The 15,321-nt window shown below is 50.1% G+C and overlaps 1 protein-coding gene across 1 annotated transcript in view; it reads left to right on the forward strand.

Moving 5' to 3' along the window:
* Positions 1–15,321, forward strand: part of LOC144605243 (plasma membrane calcium-transporting ATPase 4-like) — a 91,466-nt gene that overhangs the window by 11,420 nt on the left and 64,725 nt on the right. The window lies entirely within an intron of this gene.

Genomic DNA, 15,321 nt, shown 5'->3' on the forward strand with positions numbered 1-15,321 from the left:
GTAACATGGTACGGAAAACCATTTGTCCTCAGAACAAAGTCTTGTTGGCAGCGGGTGTGAGAAGCAGAATTAACCAGCTGTTGCCAACTCAGCCCTACGGCGTCTCTTTCTTCCAAAACAAAATTAGAGGGCAGCAGGGCCATGTTGGTATTGGAATCTCAAACTGAGTTGCCAACTTCCTCACTCCCAAATAAGGGACAGAAGGTGACGTCACCGCCCCGCGCCACCTCACCCAGCCAGCGGCCATGTGCTTCCGCTCCACCAATGGCGGCCGCCCGGGCCGGGAGGCGGGTTGCTACGCAACCTCCGTCAGGCGAACACACTCGACGCCGCTCCGCGAACACACTCTATTAGCCTACAGTGTCGGGGCCTACAGTGTCCGGGCCTACAGTGCCCGGGCCTACAGTGTCGGGGCCTACAGTGTCCGGGCCTACAGCGGCCCCCGGGCCTACAGTGTCTGGGACTACAGTGTCCAGGCCTAAAGTGTCCGGACCTACAGTGTTCGGGCCTACAGTGTCCGGGCCTACAGTGTCCGGGCCTACAGTGCCCCCCGGGCCTAATACGGGACAAGGGCGGTCCTGTACGGGACAAACCAATTTAGCCCAAAATACGGGATGTCCCGGCTAATACGGGACAGTTGGTAAGCCTAGTTGTACGGTCTCTGAAACTTCCCTTGTGTACCTGAGAGCTAAACTGGGATAACAGAGAACGAGTGTGAAACGTCACCCATTCCTTCTCTCCAGAGATGCCGCCTGTCCCACTGCATCACTGGAGAGATATCACAGCGTCGGCGATCCGGGTTCGATCCCGACTCTGGGCGCTGTCTGTACGGAGTTTGTACGTTCTCCCCGTGACCTGCGTGGGTTTTCTCCGGGTGCTTTGGTTTCCCCCCACACTCCAAAGACGTACAGGTTTGTAGGTTACCTTGACAGGTAACATGGACAGTGTGGGAAGGAACTGCAGATGCTGGTTTACATCGAAGATAGACACAAAATGCTGGAGTAACTCAGCGGGACAGGCAGCATCTCTGGAGAGAAGGAATGGGAGACGTTTCAGGTCGAGGCCCTTGTTCAGACTGAGAGTCGGGGGGAGGGGGTGGGGGAGGGGGGGAGATACAGAGATATGGGAGGGTGAGGTGTGAAAACGCCAGATCACACCACATCCAGGTACATTGGATAGGACGGGTTTGGAGGGATGCGGGCCAAACACGGGCATGTGGGAACGAGTGTAGCCGGGACACATGGACAAGTTGGGCCGAAGGGCCTGTTTCCACGCTGTGTGTGACTCTGTGACTCTTGAGATCTAATCCTCCGATGACCACGAAAAGACAGCTAGGCCGACCCCTGGTGACCGAGCCTCACAGAGTCTGTGCTTGGAAGTAACCTTCCCTTTTCGCACAGCTGGAAGCTGAAACTAAGCGTACAGATTAGCTAGGATATGGAGACCCGCGGCAATCCCCTCCTCCCTCCCTCCCTCCCTCCCTCGGCGACGTCCTCTAAATCTGGGCAGCGTTTCCCGGGAAGGAGGGGCGATGTAGTCTTTCGTTTGGCCGTTTCTGCTCAAAACCCCCTGTGGCAGATTGGCCTGTGATGGGTATCTTCATGGGGCGGGACAGGACGGGACGGGACGGGGGGAGAACAGTGGTGGGAGTTACCGAGCGCCCCGTTCCTGCCTTCTCCCCATACCCCCTGACTCCGCTATTCTTAAGAGCTCTATCCAGCTCTCTCTTGAATGCATTCAGAGAATTGGCCTCCACTGCCTTCTGAGGCAGAGAATTCACAACTCTCTGACTGAAAAAGTTTTTCCTCATCTCAGTTATAAATAGCCTACCCCTTATTCTTAAACTGTGGCCCCTGGTTCTAGACTCCCCCAACATTGGGAACATGTTTCCTGCCTCTAACGTGTCCAACCCCTTAATGATCTTATACGTTTCGATAAGATCCCCTCTCATCCTTCTAAATTCCAGTGTATACAAGCCTAGTCGCTCCAGTCTTTGAAGTAACCTTTCCTTTGCAACGGAGTACTTTGGAATTACAGTTTGTAGTTTTGTCTTGCAATGAGTGGAAGTTTCGTTTCTTGTCACGTGTACCGAGGTACAGTGAAAAGCTTTTGTGTTGCGTGCTAACTGGTCAGCAGCAAGACTGCACATGGTCACAATCAGGCCGTTCCACGTCCTACAAGATGCAGGATAAAGGGAGTAACGTTTAGTGCGAAATGGAAACAAATTGGGATGCATTGGGACTGTCGTACGTTGAAATGCATTCAAGAGAGTCCAATGTCGGGGTGCAGTTATGCCAACGTCTATCAGAGTTTAGGGTAATTATTGTCACGTGTATCGAGCTTCTGGCAAAAGCTTTGTTCTGCATGCTATCCAAAAAGATCAGATCAGCTATGCCACAAAATAGATAGACACAGACTGCTGGAGTAACTCAGCGGGGCAGGCAGCATCTCTGGAGAGATGGGATGGGTGACGTTCCGGGTAAACGCAATCAGTTCAAACTCAAGTCCAACAGGTCGAGCAAAGGGGAAGATACAGAGTGCAGAATATAGTTCTCAGCATTGTAGCGCATCAGTTCCACAGACAAAGTCCAATGTCCGCAATGGGGTAGAGGTGAATCGGACAGTACCCTAGCTTACGGAAGGGACGGTCAGAAGCCTGATAACAGAGTGGAAGAAGCTGTTCCTGAGTCTGGTGGTGCGCGCTTTCAAGCTTCTGTACCTTCTGCCGGGCGGGAGCGGGGAGAGAAGAGGGAATGACCGGGGTGGGACAAGTCTTTGATTTTGTTGCCTGTGTTTCTGGAATTGGGGGAAATTAATTTTTGAAGAGAGTATCGCCGAGTAATTTTTATAAATTCGACTTTGTCCGACGTCGGCAGGTCAGAGTGAAAATCTAATGTGGTCAGAAACCCATTCTGTTCATCTATTTTAGTGCTTTTATCTCCATTTCAGATTAAACATCAGAAAGCATTTTAATATGAGTGGTGTTGGCCATAAGGCATTACTCATCCCTCTCCAAAGCAACCTTTCAGGTGGCATCTGCTGTGGTTTAGAAAGTATGACGAGGATTGGATATTAAAGATTTGGCAATAGTCCATTAATCAAATAAACGCCGGGGCCAGGAGAGTACCCGTTTGTCAAAGGAATTAAAATGATGATAGAAATGTGCCCGTGACCCTCTGTGCCGTTGGAAGTGTTTGGGTAACTCACTGAATGTAGTTTAGTTTAGTTTAGTTCAGAGATACAGTGCAGAAACAGTTCCTTCGGCCCACCGGGTCCGCGCCGACCAACGATCGATCACCCCACTCACTAGCACTATTTTACACACACAAACTAGGCACAATTTACACACACACACCACCAAGCAAATTAACCAACACGTCTTTGGAGTGTGGGATCTCGGAGAAAGCCCACGCAGGTCGCCGGGAGAACGTGCAAACTCCGCACAGAGGGCGCCCGTAGTCAGGATCGAACCCGGGTCTCCGGAACTGTTCGGGCGGCAACTCTACCCGCTGCGCCATCGTGCCGCCCTTGCGGCTTGCGAACAGCTCCATCCAAGACCGCGAGAAATTGCGGGGAATTGTGGACGCAGCCCCGACTATCACGCACACAAACCAACCTCCCTCTCATCGACTCCATCTACACCTCACGCTGCCTCGGCAAGGCCAGCAGCATCATCAAGGACCAGTCTCACTCACCCCGGTCACTCCCTCTTCTCCCCTCTCCCACCGGGCAAGAGGTACAGAAGTGTGAAAACGCACACCTCCAGATTCAGGGACAGTTTCTTCCCGGCTGTTATCAGGCAACTGAACCGTCCTCTCGCCAACTAGAGAGCGGTCCTGACCTCCCATCTACCTCACTGGAGACCCTCGGACTATCCTTGATCGGGCTTTACTTTACTTTATCTTGACTAAATGTTATTCCCTTAGTCATGTATCTGAACATAGTGGTCGGCTCGATTGCATTCATATCTTTCTGCTGACTGGGTAGCACGCAACTAAAAGCTTTTCACGTAACAATAAACTAAACTTCATTCATAAGATCGTAAGTGATAGGAGCAGAATTAGACCATTCGGCCCATCAAGTTTACTCCGCCATTCAATCGTGGCTGATCTATCTCTCCCTCCTATCCCCATTCTCCTGCCTTCTCCTCAGGAGCACATGGATAGGCGAAATTACTGGTCGGGACCCTTCTTCAGACTGATCGGCCCACCACGTCCGTGCCGACCAACGATCAGATCACCCCGCACACTAGTCCTGTCCTACACACACCAGGGACAATTTACCGAAGCCAATTAACCTACAAACCTGCACGTCTTTGGAGTGCGGGAGGAAACCGGAGCACCCGGAGAAAACCCACGCGGTCACGGGGAGAACGTACAAACTCCGTACAGACAGCGCCCGTAGTCAGGATCGAACCCAGGTCTTTGGCGCCGTGAGGCAGCAACTCTGCCGCTGCGCCACCGTGCTGCCATGAGTTCTCTGTGTCATCTGTTCAATCTCACTTTTCTTGCATAGTATTGTTTTCTTTTCACTGCCTTGAGGAATGTATGTGTGTGTGTTGGCTGCGTTTATGTGCCCTTCCTTGTAAGCGAGATTCTCACCGCACTTGTACACATGACGATTAATTCAACTTGAAATGTTTTCATAAGTTCCAGCAGCAGAATTAGACCATTCGGCCCATCAGTGCCATTCAATCATGGCTGATCTATCTCTCCCTCCCAACCCCATTCTCCTGCCTTCTCCCCATAACCCCTGACACCCGCGTACTAATCAAGAATCTGTCAGTCTCCCACTTGGAAATACCCGAAGACAGACACAAAAATGCTGGAATAACTCAACGAGTCAGGAAGCATTTCTGGAGAGAAGGAATAAGTGGCGTTTTGGCTTCACCCTACATTTGATATTATATACCCAATGACTTGGCTTCCAAGGCCGTCTGGGGCAATGATTTTCACTTGAAATTCCACTTGACTGCATATAAAGTTAAGTAGGTACATCAAGTGCCTTGAAATTGGTACTTCAGTTCAGTTTATTGTCCCGTGTACCGAGGTACAGTGAAAAGCTTTTGTTGCGTGCTAACCGGTCAGCGGAAAGACAACACCCGATTACAATCGAGCCGTTTACAGCGTACAGATACATGATAGGGGAATGACGTTCAGTGCAAGGTAAAGCCAGCAAAGTCCGATCAAGGATAGTCCGAGGGTCACCAATGAGGTAGATAGTAGTTCAGGACCGCTCTCTGGTTGTGGTAGGACGGTTCAGTTGCCTGAGAGAGGATGTTTCCACTAGTGGGAGAGTCTAGGACCAGAGGCCACAGCCTAAGAATAAATGAGGTGGATAGTAGCTCTCTGGATGTGGTGGGATGGTTCTGTTGTCAATTCAATGCGGTATGATATTTACAAGGTGACATGTGGGGAAAGTCAGTGGATATTTTTAAGGCAGAGACAGACAAATTCTGGATTAGAACGGGTGTCAAGGGTTATGGGGGAGAAGGCAGGAAAATGGGATCAGGAGGCAGGGATCAGCCATGATTGAATGGAGGAGTGGACTCGATGGGCCGAATGGCTTAATTCTACTCCTGTAACTTGTGGAAAAACACAAACTAATCTCTATTCAGCTCAGTAAATGCACATTTTAACATTTTTATTGCAAGGTTTTGATTCGCATTCAAAGTCCTCCCACTAATGTTGGACTTGCCTGGAGGCCCTTACAGATACTAACTCTGATTCCCCAGACATTGTGGAATAGAGTGGTCGTCTAGACCCAGGTGCACGGTGTCTGCATGTGTGATCTCATCGCAGTTGTCATTACAAAATGGAACCTTAAAACTAATCGCATTGGCCCTGGAGTTAGCAGCTTAATTCATTCCCGTCGGCACGGTGGCGCAGCGGTAGAGTTCCTGCCGTACAGCGCTTGCAGCGCCGGAGACCCGGGTTCGATCCCGACTACGGGCGCTGTCTGTACGGAGTTTGTACCTTCTCCCCGTGACCTGCGTGGGTTTTCTCCGGGTGCTCCGGTCTCCTCCCACACTCCAAAGACGTACAGGTTTGTGGGTTAATTGGCTTGGTGCATGTGTAAATTGTCCCTAGTGTGTGTAGGATAGTGTTAGTATGCGGGGATCGCTGGGCGGTGGGCCGAAGGCCCTGTTTCCACGCTGTATCTCTAAACTAAACACCAGGCACCATCCTTCCATCTGATGCAAGATGACATACACGCAGTTTACCTGCTTTGATAAGACTGAAATGTTCTGACTTTCCATTATCTTGTGTTTGGGAAAGAACTGCAGATGCAGGTCTAAATTGAAGGTAGACACAAAGTGCTGGAGTAACTCAGCGGGACAGGCAGCATCTCTGGAGAGAAGGAATGGCTGACGTGTCGGGCCTGAAGGAGGGTCTCGACCCAAAACGTCAGCCATTCCTTCTCTCCAGAGATGCTGCCTGTCCCCGCTGAGTTACTCCAGCATTTTGTGTCTTATTTTCCATTAGCTTAATATGTTCAGAGACAGAAACATAGAAATATAGAAAGTAGGTGCAGGAGGAGGCCATTCAGCCCTTCGAGCCAGCACCGCCATTCAATACGATCACGGCTGATCATCCAGAATCAGTACCCCGTTCCTGCCTTCCCCCCCATATCCCTTGATTCCGTTAGCCCTAAGAGCTATAAATAACTCTCTCTTGAAAACATCCAGTGAATTGGCCTCCACTGCTTTCTGTGGCAGAGAATTGCACAGATTCACAACTCTCTCGGTCTCCACAATTGACAACTCGGTCCTAAATGGCCGACCCCTGATTCTTAACGTAATACAGCATGGAAAGAGGCCCTTCGGCCCGCCGAGCCCATGCCGACCAGCGACCACCCGCTCACACTAGCTTTATGTTACCCCACTTTCTCGTCCACTCCCTGCACACTATGGGGCAATTTGAGGAGATGCTGCCTCACCCGCTGAGTTACTCAAGCACTTCATGTCCTCAAAGCAGTTTTATTTCATCCCACTTTTCTATCCGGTCCCGACACACCAAGGGGAAAGTTTCACACAGTCCAATTGGCCTACAAACCCGCACGTCTTTTTGGACGTGGGAGGAAATCGGAGCGCCCGGAGGAAACCCACGTGGTCACGTAGAGAACGTGCAAACTCCACACAGACAGCACCCGGAGGTCAGGATCGAACCTGGGTCTCTGGCGCTGTAAGGCAGCAACTCTACCGCTGCGCCACTCTGTCACCCCTTGTACGTGGCGAGTTTCTTACACAGAGGGGTGTGGGTGCCTGGAACGCACTGCCAGGGGTGGTGGTGTAGGCAGGTACGATAGTGGTGTGTAAGAGGCTTTTAGACAGGCGCGTGGATATGCAGGGAATGGAGGGGTATGGATCACGTGCAGACAGACGAGAGCAGTTGGTATTGGTATTTGTGACATGTACAGAGTTACAGTGAAATTCATGTTTGTATACAGTTCAGTACAAGTATCACTACACATAAGCACTTGGTTTAGTTTAGAGACACAGCTCGGAAGCAGGCCCTTCGGCCCAACAGCGATCCCCGCACATTAACACTATTCTACACACACTCGGGACAAATTTACATTGGGACATTTTACACCAAGCCGATTAACCTACAAACCTGCTCGTCTTTGGAGTGTGGGAGGAAACCGGAGATCTCGGAGAAAAACCCACGCAGGTCATGGGGAGAACGTGCAAACTCCGTACAGACGGCGCCCGTAGTCGGGATGGAACCCGGGTCTCAGGCGCTGCGAGGCAGCAACTCTACCGCCGCGCCACCGTGCTGTAGATACATCTTAGATAAGCATCTCGGATACAGTGCAAGTGTATAGCAGCAGTGCACTGAGACAGTGTGCATAGTCGCCAGTCTGACGCCATTTCAATAAGTGGTATGTGCAGAGATCCTGACCGTGAAGGCCCGTTGTCATGGCGACGTTGCAGGGCCGGCCTGGCCTGGCCGGGCGTAGCCATGGTGTCCTCCACCGCTGCAGGCCGCGTGCGGTCCATGCGCTCGGCCGCTTGGTGCTTGTGGGCCGAAGGGCCTGTTCCTGTGCTATACGACGTGGGGCCAAAGAGAGTGACTGTCACATTGGAAGCATGCAGGCACAGCAGGCAGTGAAGAAAGCCAATGGAATGTTGGCCTTCATAACAAGAGGAGTTGAGTGCAGGAGCAAAGAGGTCCTTCTGCAGTTGTACAGGGCCCTAGTGAAACCGCACCTGGAGTACCGTGTGCAGTTTTGGTCTCCAAATTTGAGGAGGGATATTCTTGCTATTGAGGGCGTGCAGCGTAGGTTTACTAGGTTAATTCCCGGAATGGCGGGACTGTCATGTTGAAAGACTGGAGCGACTAGGCTTGTATACACTGGAATTTAGAAGGATGAGAGGGGATGTTATCGAAACATATAAGATTATTAAGGGGTTGGACACGTTAGAGGCAGGAAACATGTTCCCAATGTTGGGGGAGTCCAGAACAAGGGGCCACAGTTTAAGAATAAGGGGTAGGCCATTTAGAACGGAGATGAGGAAAAACCTTTTCAGTCAGAGAGTTGTGAATCTGTGGAATTCTCTGCCTCAGAAGGCAGTGGAGGCCAATTCTCTGAATGCATTCAAGAGAGAGCTAGATAGAGCTCTTAAGGATAGCGGAGTCAGGGGGTATGGGGAGAAGGCAGGAACGGGGTACTGATTGAGAATGATCAGCCATGATCACATTGAATGGCGGTGCTGGCTCGAAAGGCCGAACGACCTCCTCCTGCACCTATTGTCTATTGATCGTTATTGACCGCTGATGCATGGTGATCGCTGCTTTCGTAACCTTGCTTACAGCAATGCAGTCTACGATTGAAGTCATTGATCGTCAAAGTGTTGTCTCTCCCACAGCTATCGTCAATGTTTACTTATGTCATCAGCTGGCAGACTGTTTGAGGGTTTTCAGTTAGTCGGCGGTGCAGCGGGTAGTGACGCTACCTGACCGTGCCAGAGACCCGGATTCGATCCAGACTACAGGCGCTGTCTGTACGGAGTTTGTACGTTCTCCCCGTGACCTGCGTGGGTTTTCTCCGGGCGCTCCGGTTTCCTCCCACACTCCAAAGACGAGCGGGTCTGTAGTTTAATTGGCTTCTGTTGATTGTAAATTTTACCTGAGTGTGCCCGTAGGATAGTGTTAGTGCACAGCGTGATCATTGGTCGGCGCGGACTCAATGGGCCGAAGGGCCTGTTTCCGCGCTGTATCTCTAAACTAAACTAAACTAAACTAAGCTGTGTGAACAAGTACACTTTGGAAGACCAAAGTTCCCTCCTGGGACAAATAAAGTTCTGTTGTATCGAAGACTGAAATATTACTGCCTCCTTTTTATTGCCAGTCTCTGGAATTTGAACTCAAAAGATTCCATTGCTGAGCTGTGTGATAAAATGGCACAGCTCTCTGAGACGGTTGCTGATTTTTCCGACTGTACTGTTTATTTTTCTGCTGCCTGTGGTCTGGAAGCCGCAGGAACACATTTTCCACCAGTCCTGCACCAGACCTGACTGAGCTGGAACTAATATGAACCCGCTCACTGTGCCTGCAACGAGCGAACACTGCAAACTACGCAGCAGGTAGAGCTGCTGCCTCACAGCGCCGGAGACACGGGTTCGATCCTGACCACGGGCGCTGTCCGTTCAGAGTTTGTACGTTCTTGCCCCGTGACCTGCGTGGGTTTTCTCCGGGCGCTCCGGTTTCCTCCCGCGCTCCAAAGACGTGCGGGTTTGTAGGTTAATTGGCTTTGGTAAAAATTGTAAATTGTCCCTAGTGTGCGTAGGGTAGTGTTAGTGTGCGAGGATCGCTGGTCGGTGGGCCGAAGGGCCTGTGTCCACGCTGTGTCTCTAAACTAAATGAAACTAAACTAAACCGCAGTCAATAATAATGTTCTCATTAAGAGTTTGACAGGGAGGATAAAATTCTCCAACCATACATCGACGATGCTCAGAATTCTCTTGCCCTTGCGACAACACATCCTCGATCCCCAGGACCGGCACGGTGGCGCAGCGGGTAGAGCTGCTGCCTCATGGCACCAGAGACCCGGGTTCCATCCCGACTACGGGCGCTGCCTGTCCGGAGTTTGTACGTTCTCCCCGTGACCTGCGTGGGTTTTCTCCGGGTGCCCCGGTTTCCTCTCACACTCCAAAGACGTGCAGGTTTGTAGGTTGATCGGATTCGGCAAACATTGTCCCATTGTGGGTGTGTAGGACGGTGTTAGTGTGCGGGGATCGCTGGTCGGCGCGGACTCGGTGGGCCGAAGGGCCTGTTTCTGCGCTGTGTCTCTAAACTAAACTAAACTAAACATGACAATAAAATAAGACTGAGAGATGAAGCCTAAACTAAACTAAAGTACAGAATGTGTAGGAAGGAACTGCAGAAGTTGGTTTATACCGAAGATAGACACAAAATGCTGGAGTAACTCAGCGGGACAGGCAGCATCTCGGGAGAGAAGGAATGGGTGATGTTTCGGGTCGAGACCTTTTTTCAGACTGAAGAAGGGTCTCGACCCGAAACGTCAAGCATTCCTTCTCTCCCGAGATGCTGCCTGTCCCGCTGAGATACTCCAGCATTTTGTGTTGGCTCGAAGGGCCGAATGGCCTACTCCTGCACCTATTGTCTATTGTGTCGGCTTTGGTACAGGAACAGGCCCTTCGGCCCACAATGTCTGTACTGTACGTAATGCCAAGTTAAACTAATCTCTGCCTGCATGTGGACCATATTCCTCCATTCTCTGCATATCTGTGTCCCTGCCCAAAAGTCACTTAGTTTCGTTTAGAGACACTGCTTGGAAACAGGCCCTTCGGCCCACTGAGTCTGCACCAACCAGCGATCCCCGCACATTAATACTATCCTGCACTAGGGACAATTTTTACATTTAGACTAAGCCAATTAACCTACAGATTGGCACGTCTTTGGAGTGTGGGAGGAAACCGGAGCACCCGGAGAAAACCCTCGCAGGTCACGGGGAGAACGTGCAAACTCCGTACAGACAGCACCCGTAGGCAGGATGGAACCCGGGTCTCCGGCGCCGTGAGGCAGCGACTCTACCCGCTGGGCCACCGTACCCAAACAATGGTGAAACAATAATCGGTCAACAATACACAACAAGGGGAATCGAGGACCAGAGGACATAGGTTCAAGGTGAAGGGCAAAAGATTTAATAGGAATCTGAGGGGTAACATTTTCACACAAAGGTTAGTGGGTGTATGGAACGAGCTGCCGGGGGAGGTAGTTGTGGCTGGGACTATCCCAACGTTTAAGAAACAGTCAGACAGGTACATGGATAGGACAGGTTTGGAGGGATGTGGACCAAGCGCAGGCAGCTGGGACTAGTGTAGATGGGGCTTGTTGGCCGGTGTGGGCCAATGGGCCTGTTTCCACACTGTATCACTCTATGACTCTATCATACTATCGACCTTTCCAAATCTAGAGAAAAGCACGAAGTGAACAAGGGTTGAGGAGAACTGGCAGCCTGAGTAGGGCGTTATAGACAATAGAGAATAGGTGCAGGAGGAGGCCATTCGGCCCTTTGAGCCAGCACCGCCATTCAATGTGATCATGGCTGATCATTCTCAATCAGTACCCCGTTCCTGCCCTCTCCCCATACCCCCTGACTCCGCTATCCTTAAGAGCTTTATCTAGCTCTCTCTTGAATGCATTCAGAGAATCGGCCTCCACTGCCTTCTGAGGCAGAAAATTCCGCAGATTCACAACTCTCTGACTGAAAAAGTTTTTCCTCATCTCAGTTCTAAATGGCCAACCCCTTATTCTTAAACTGTGTGGCCCCTGGTTCTGGACTCCCCCCAACATTGGGAACATGTTTCCTGCCTCTAACGTGTCCAACCCCTTAATAGTCTTATATGTGTTGTATCTGTGGCTGGCTGTTCCACTGGTCACTAAGGTCCCGACCCGAATCATTGCCCTCAATGGCGTTTCCTACCCAGTCCACACATCTCCTCATTAAATACAGCACCACATACAACTCACCAATTTAATCTTTTATGAAGCATCCGACTGCCTAGCACCAATTCCCATGGCAACGGAGATTTATAATGGGCCGTTGGTGCAGTGGAATAAGGAATCACGCAGAAACATTCACAGATTCCACCGAGCTCCTGACAATTTGCTCTTCAAAGCACACAGCCTCTCAGGATCTGCACCAGGGCACCAGTTATTAAAGATTCTGAAAGGCTTCTGTTTGAACCATTAGTTAACCAAATTATTCAATCACATTAATTTAGTGCCTGCTCTTAAACATAAATTCAAGACAATTAGAAAGAGCTGTAATCACAGGATAAGGATAATGTTTCTGCTTTTCCCTCCTCCCTCCCCCCATCGCGCATCGTCAATCTGCAGCCCGTGCCACCGAGTGGATGTTACGTCTGCTCCAAACGGGAAATGACCTTGAGATGTCTAAGGTGGCACAGCGGGTAGAGCTGCTGCCTCACGGCACCAGGTACCCGGGTTCCATCCTGACCACAGGCACTGTCTGTACGGAGTTTGCACCTTCTCCTCGTGACCTGCATGGGTTTTAATGTTCATGAGTGGTAGGAGTCAAATTAGGCCATTCGGCCCATCAGGTCTACTCCGCCATTCAATCACGGCAGATCTATCTCTCCCTCCTAACCCCATTCTCCTGCCTTTTCCCCCATAACCTCTGACACCCGCACTGATCAACAATCTATCTATCTCTGCCTTAAATATGTCCACTGACTTGGCCTCCACAGTCTTCTGTGGCAAAGAATTCCACAGATTCATAGAAACATAGAAAATAGGTGCAGGAGTAAGCCATTCGGCCCTTCGAGCCTGCACCGCCATTCAATATGATCATGGCTGATCATCCAACTCAGTATCCCGTACCTGCCTTCTCTCCATAACCCCCTGATCCCTTTAGCCACAAGGGCCACATCTAACTCCCTCTTAAATATCACCAATGAACTGGCCTCAACTACCCTCTGTGGCGGAGAATTGCACAGATTCACCACTCTCTGTGTGAAAAAAAACGTTCTCATCTCGGTCCTAAAAGACTTCCCCCTTATCCTTAAACTGTGACCCCTTGTTCTGGACTTCCCCAACATCGGGAACAATCTTCCTGCATCTAGCCTCTCCAACCCCTTAAGAATTTTATAAGTTTCTATAAGATCCCCCCTCAATCTTCTAAATTCCAGCGAGTACAAGCCGAGTCTATCCAGTCTTTTTTCGTATGAAAGTCCTGCCATCCCAGGAATCAATCTGGTGAACGTTCTCCGTACTCCCTCTATGGCAAGAATGTCTTTCCTCAGATTAGGAGACCAAAACTGTACGCAATTCACCGTCCTTTGGCAGGTGCTCCGGTTTTCTCCCACACTCCAAAGACATACAGGTCTGTAGGTTATTTGGCTTTGGTAAAGATTGTAAACTGTCACTGGTGTGTAGGACTGTGCTAGTGTACAGGGATCGCTGGTCGGTGTGGACTCGGTGTGCTGGAAGGCCTATTTTCGCTCTGTATCTCTAAACTAAACTAAACTAGTGGTGGTGTTGGAGGCAGATACGATATTGTAGTTAGTATTTGGGGGGCACGTTGGCTAGGCTCATAGCGCCAGAGACCCGGGTTCGATTCTGACCACGGGTGCTGTCTGTACGGAGTTTGCAAGTTCTCCCCGTGATCTGCGTGGGTTTTCTCCGGTTGCTCCGGTTTAGATTTAGATTTAGATTTAGATTTAGAGAGACAGCGCAGAAACAGGCCCTTCGGACCACCGAGTCCGCGCCGGCCAGCGATCCCCGCACATTAACACTATCCTACACCCATTAGGGACAATTTTTACATTTGCCCAGCCAATTAACCTACACACCTGCACGTCTTTGGAGTGTGGGAGGAAACCGAAGATCTCGGAGAAAACCCACGCAGGTCACGGGGAGAACGTACAAATTCCGTACAGACGGCGCCCGTAGTCGGGATCGAACCTGAGTCTCCGGCGCTGCATTCGCAGTAAGGCAGCAACTCTACCGCTGCGCCACCGTGCCGCCGTTTACTCCCAGATTCTAAAGACACACAGGTCCGTAGGTTAATTGGCTTCGGCAAGATTGTAAATTGCCCCGATAGCGCTGGTGTACGGGGTGATCGCTGGAGAGTGTGGTCTCGATGGGTCGAAGGGCCTGTTTGCTCTGCTGTATCTCTTGAAATCTAAAGAAAGGATTCTCTGTATGTGCTGTACCATTTTAATATTTTAAATAACTCAAGCCACCGCGCACAAGGGAATAACTTTAATGAAGTTTCGCACAGCCTGCACTTAATTTATTCTTAAATGCGATATGGACTTAGCTTGTCCAGGTTGAAACAATTCCGGTTCTATGAATATATCTGTTAATTATTCAGACTTCTCAAGGCCACTTGACTGAAACGTTGGATAATTAAACACCATTCTAGTTGGATCAGGACTTGCACTACTCCCTCCCACCCCTCCCCACCCCCCCGGTAAATGATCCTGAATAATCTTTACTTCTTCTAAAACTTGCTCGAGGATTGAAGGAATTACAAAACACAAAATTCATAAAGCTATTCGTTGGCACAACGGTTTATTCCGAAATGAACTCTCATCTCACCCCTGCCATCGGGAAGAAGGTACAGGAGCCTGAAAACTGTAACCTCCAGCTTCTTCCCAACAGCCATCTGGCTGTTTAACAGCCTACAACCTCCAATAAGCACTGAACTACATAGACTTTTATTGTTATTATTGCACGATTATATTTATTATATCTGTGTGTGTGTGCCTGTGTATTTTTGTGAGTGTGTGTAAAGGTGCACATACTGATTTTCTTTCCTCGTTGATCATATTGCTTACTGTATCACGTTTACATTCTCTGTTGTGCTGCTGTAAGTAAGGATGTAATTGTTGTATCTGGGACACATGGCAGTAAAATACTCTCGACTCGTGACCCTTGAGGTTCTGCACAAACATTGTGGGCCTAAAACTATGTTGCATTGTGGAGAGGTGGCAGGTTATTTCTGATGATGCGTTAAAACTAATTTGAGGAAGGACATCCTTGCTTTTGAGGCAGTGCAGCGTAGGTTCACCAGGTCAATCCCCCGGGATGGCGGGACTGTCATATGAGGAAAGATTGGAAAGATTGGGCTTGTCTTCACTGGAGTTTGGAAGGATGAGAGGGGATCTTATAGAAGGGGATCTTATAGAAGGCAGTGGAGGCCAAATCACTGGATGGATTTAAGAGAGAGTTGGATAGAACTCTAGGGGCCAGTGGAATCAAGGGATATGGGGAGAAGGCAGGCACGGGTTACTGATGGTGGATGATCAGCCGTGATCACAATGAA

The sequence above is a fragment of the Rhinoraja longicauda genome, chromosome 24 (genome assembly GCF_053455715.1).
Source record: "Rhinoraja longicauda isolate Sanriku21f chromosome 24, sRhiLon1.1, whole genome shotgun sequence".
Taxonomy (NCBI): Eukaryota; Metazoa; Chordata; class Chondrichthyes; order Rajiformes; family Arhynchobatidae; genus Rhinoraja; species Rhinoraja longicauda.